We start from the raw sequence: 5,382 nt of genomic DNA on the forward strand, positions 1-5,382 counted from the left end.
TTAAATAGAGGGATATAACATATTAACAGAACAGAGCACTCAATGTTATTGAGATGGCAAATCTCCCCAAAATTGAAACTCCATAGTTTCAACACAATAACAATTAGGAAATATGACAAGCTGATTTAATATTTTCATGGAAATTCACTGAACTTAGAATAGGTAGAAGACAGAGAGACAGAGAGAGAGAAAATTTGGAGAACTTCCAGTATCTGCTATCAAAACTTACTAGAAATGAGTCTGTTAGAGAAAGACAAATAATATGATTTCACTCATATGTGGGCTTTAAGAAACAAAACAAAGGAGCAAGGGCAACAGAGAGAGAGATAAGCACACCAAAAAACAGACTCTTAACTGTAAAGAACAAACTGATGGTTACCAGAAGGGAGGTGGGAAGGCAATGGGTGAAATAGGTGATGCGGATTAAGGAGTGCACTTGTCGTAATGAGCACGGGTGATGTATCCAATTGTTGAATCACTGTATTGTACACCTGAAACTAATATAGCACTGTATGTTAACTAACTGGAATTTAAATAAAAACTTAAAAAACATTTACTAGAATGCTACAATTACCAAGACAGTGTGGTACTAATGAAAAGAGAAACAAACAGATTAATGGAGTACCATGAAGTCCAAAAATAGACCCACACTGATACAATTACTTGATTTTTAACGCGGGCATTAACGCACTTCAAAAGTGAAAGAAAAATCTTTCAATAAATAATTCTGAAACAACTGGATATCCATATAAAAAATGAAAGGAAGAAAGAAATTATTCTGTCACTTGTTAAAACAGTAGGGAAGACTTTGCTCAGAACTATTTCAAATGGTGTTAGGACTATCACAACTGAGAAAGATCCGGCCCAAATCTAAATACAGCGGAGATAGCTTGGGACTTAGAGACATCAAGCAGGTGAGGGGGTTGGTGGATGGAAAATCACTTATGAAGGGATATCAAAGGTAGGGTTATTCTTGCTAAACTGACTGTCTGTTTAAGAACCATCTTGTCTGTACAAGATTCTTTCCAAAGGCAGGCCAAGGGCTTAGACATCAAGAATGGAGGATGAGGACTTTGACCAGATATCAAGGGTGATCAGATATCAAAGAGAGAGGATTCTCTATCAACTAAGTTAGCAACATTCTTGCCACAACTGGACTGTGAAGGCTGAAGACAAGGCCCAAGGGTGAGGCCTAATCAAAAAGAGAGCCAGGAGTGCCATGGCAAAGAGGAGAGGCAGAAGGAAATGTGAGGGGCAGGCCTGGATCCCCAGGGCTTTCCAAGCGCTCCCACCCCCAGACCCTGCCATGCCACCCCGGCCAGTAGGCGCCCTGAGCCAGGCCAGAACCCCCTTCATCACAGAGCTGCTGAGCTGCCCTGAGCTGCCCCTGGGCCCAGTGCAGAGCTGGGGTCAGTGCTTCCCTTGGGTCTAGGGACAGGTGAGCATCCTGACGAAGACCAGGGTCCTAATGTTGGCAGCCTGGGCAGGTGCAAGAGATTGTTGGCACCCTCCACAGGGGTGGGGGAGACCACTTACAGGCCATTTCTGATTCTGACACGATCTTGAGCAGGTTTGCATGTAATGGATGGACTTGTAAGAAGTGATGGACTTACAACATTCTAGATCGCAGCAAGATCATCAGTGAGCAGTAGTGCAATGAGCTCAAGGGGCTCCTTCACCACTATTATCCAGTTGAGATTGACCCAACCTGGACGGTCATAGAGAAGTTACTTCATGTGATGGATTTGAGGACTGAAGCATGTGATCTTTCATGCCAGCAGAAGATTCAGAAGTTTCAGATAGCCCTGGTGGTTAGAGAGTCCAATGTAATACTAAGGGAGGGATACAAGACATTCCTCAATACCCTCTGCCAACATAACATTCCCCTTTTCATTTTTCCGCAGGCATTGGTGATATCCTAGAGGAGATTATCCAACTGATGAAAGTGTTTCACCCCATCATCTACATTGTGTCTAATTACATGGACTCTGAGAAAGACAGTTTCCTACAGGGATTCAAGAGCCAGGTCATATGCACAGACAACAAGAATAGCTCTGTTTGTGAGAACTCCAGGTACTTCCAGCAGCTTCAGGGCAAAACCACATCCTCCTGCTGGGAGACTCCATGGGAGACCTCACTATGGCTGATGGGGTTCCCCAGTGTGGAGGGCATTCTCAAGATTGGTTTCTTAAATGACAAGGTGGAAGAACAGCAGAAGCACAACACAGACTCTTGTGACATTGTGCTGGAGAAGGACCAGACACTGGACGTGGTCAACAGGCTGCTACAGCACATCCTGCACTGTGGATACTGGAGAGAGATGGAGGTCTCCTGAGTGTGCAGGCATGGGCCAGGCGCTGCAGGCCATGGAGAAAAGGGAGCCTCACCTAGAAGCCACCCTTCTGGGAGCACTGCTCCTCCCTGTGAGTACAGAGAAGAGTCCAGGGTGGTGCAGCTGCTGAGCCCATGTCCCTCCCTAATTTCCCAGCACCTTCTGTAGTATTCTCCGGAGGTATGTGGGAGGTCCTGTCAGGTGGAAGGACCAATCAGATGAACACAAGACTTACAGGGTGTTAGTATTCTAGGGACCAATTGGTCCAAGGATTCTTTTTTTCCTAATTTTTTAAACATGGGAAGCTGTTCTTCAAACAAATCTAATGGGTGAAAAAGATCAGCATTTTTTAAAAAAGAAAAAGAAAAGCAAAACAAAACTTAACTAAAAACGAAAGGAGGGCCTGAAGACTCTGTCTGAAGTTTGGTCAAAGAGTGTCTTTGTCAACAATTACAACTCATTGTTAAGAAGACAATTAACTAGATTCTTGAAAAGAAAGCTTTGAATGAAAATTTAACCAATGATAAAATAAGGCAAATAACATAAAAATATCTAATAGTTTTATTCCTTAAAAAATTCAAATAAAAACCACAAAGAGATACTAGTTCATATGTAGAGGGGTTTAAATTAAGTGCTGCCTTAGATGTGGAGCAATTGAAACTCTTGTACTTTGCTGTTGGAAGTGCAAAATGATAACCACTTTGTAAAGTATTTTGGGACCTTCTCAAAAAATTAAATATGTATTTACCATATGATACAGAAATCCCACACATACATGTTTACCAAGATAAATGAAACATAATGTCCACACAACAAATTATACATGAATGTTTTAAATAGCTTTATTAGCCAAACCCAAAAACAACCCAAAAGTGCATCAACTAGTGAATGGATAAATATATTGTGGTGTGTCTAGTCCATGGAATACTATACAGCAATAAAAAGAAACAAACTCATTTGATGACAATTCTCCATAGGTTTTTTTTTTTTTTTTTACTTCCAGTGGTAACTTTTTCCTGGGCTGTCTTTTAAAGGACGTTTGTATGAACAACAGTCTGGGAGAACAGAGATAGTGTCTGTATTGTGGTGCTGTTTCCTGACTAACATAATGAAGATAATGTCTTCCTCCAGGGTTAAAACTAGGCAACTTTTCTAATAGACCTGCTGACAGATTCATAAGCTCACAGGTTATAATCTTTAGTTAAGTAACTTATTATATCTGTATTCTTGGGCCTGGTATCTATAGATTTCTCTGAAATCTTCTCAACACAGAATTTTTAAATTAAGTAATCCTAGGGGAGGGGATCTTTTTCCCCCTATGAAGTATATATTTTAGTCGAATAAAGCATTTTGATTTCGTAACATTGTAAAGCCAAGTATGCAGAGAGTACTAGGTTGTTGAAAAATTAGAAGTATTTTAAGATGAATTTGGTTAACAGAGTAACTTGGGTTTCCCTCCCAACCTTCATTTGCCTCATTCTTCACAAACCACTGTTCTTAAATTACATGCTGTCCATAATGGACACAGATATAATGGACAGAGTTGGTCACAGCAGACAAAAACAGATTTGCCCAAACAACTTATTACATTCAAGACATTCTTCTCTGTTTATAACAAACAGAAACTTGGGCTGCATTTGACTAGTTCTGAATTTTTCCACATATTGATACTGGTTTAAAAAAAAGAATATTTTTTAAGGATAACTACAGCAATAGTAATGCAATATAATTTGATTTCACATAGTACTCTTAGGAACTAAATTATAGTAATTCTACTTTAATTTGTGGGATACCAGAAAGTTATGTGCAACTTTCCAAATTAAACCGATAGACCAAATCCTGCCACAAGATCTTGGCTTCTCTTAAGAGAGTGCAAACTCTCCAGCACATGACTCCTCTATGGAGTAGCACTTATAATGAGACACGTCAGATTCTAGCAATGGAGTACAATCAGAAGAAAATCTATACTATGACTGGATAACATCGGTTTGNNNTCCTGCCTTCGAATTTTTATAGTTCACATAAAAAATGACAATATGGTATCCTTGAAATGTGGATGAGTGGAGCATTGGGAGAGCTGAATGCTAGAGCTGGTCCACCTATAGCTAGCTGTCAACTTTGTGCCAATCTTTGCATTTTTCTTGACCTTATTTTTCTCATCTGTAGAAGTAAAGGGTTAGAATAAATAATACCTAAGCTTCCTCTCATGCCAAAACTCTGAGGTAAAAAATGATTATACAAGCCAACCATCATTTTTAGCATTTTACATATATGAATTCAGTCCTCAGAACCAACTTATGAAGTGGGAATTATTATTATTACCACTTTACAGATAAACAGAAATATAATAAAACTTCCAACTAAGAAGTGAACCTGCCAAACATATGAACCTTTATTTGTATTACCTTGGACTCTTCCCATTTTCCTCCTGCCCATCCTTATCTCAGTCTTATCCTACTTTCTCACCCTTCCACACAATCCTAAAAGTTATCTCTTTAATCACTAAAACTTGGATGGATACACACTTGGACACAGAGACAGAAATTCAGAAAAGAGATGAAGATTTCAGGTAGAAATTATAGGCTTACCAGCTTCTAGGTTGATCCCAAACCCTGGCTGTGGATAAACTCTACCATAAGGATCAAACACATAAGAAAATAAGAGATCTAGGGCAGGAAACACCAACAATAAATCAGTAAATAAAAGGAAAGTTTGAAGGTGGTGGTATTTCCCACTAGTATCTGTTTTCCCTCCACTCTCAGAATGAGGATGGTATTTCCCTGCCCAATGGGAGTCAGGCTCAGTCATGTGACTAACTTTGGCCAATAAATGTGGTAGAAATGAAATGGCAGAAGCTTTAGTGGCCAGTTTGTTCTTTGCCGGGCTCACTTTTCCCTCAGCCACTGTGACCTGCATGCTTCAGAGAGACTGTCCTGACTGCCTGTCTATCTGAAGAGAATGAGACAACACAATGATTATTCAACCTAACTGAGAAATCGGTCTTTGTTCTCTTTAGCACTGAGATATGAATGCATTGGGGAGAATAAGAA

General features: G+C 39.8%; 1 pseudogene; it reads left to right on the forward strand.

Moving 5' to 3' along the window:
• Positions 1–827: 827 nt before the first annotated feature.
• LOC103656535 lies at positions 828–2,335 on the forward strand (annotated as a pseudogene).
• The last annotated feature ends 3,047 nt before the right edge of the window (positions 2,336–5,382 follow it).

This window comes from Ursus maritimus, unplaced genomic scaffold (genome assembly GCF_017311325.1).
Source record: "Ursus maritimus isolate PB19 unplaced genomic scaffold, ASM1731132v1 scaffold_31, whole genome shotgun sequence".
NCBI classification, from domain to species: Eukaryota; Metazoa; Chordata; class Mammalia; order Carnivora; family Ursidae; genus Ursus; species Ursus maritimus.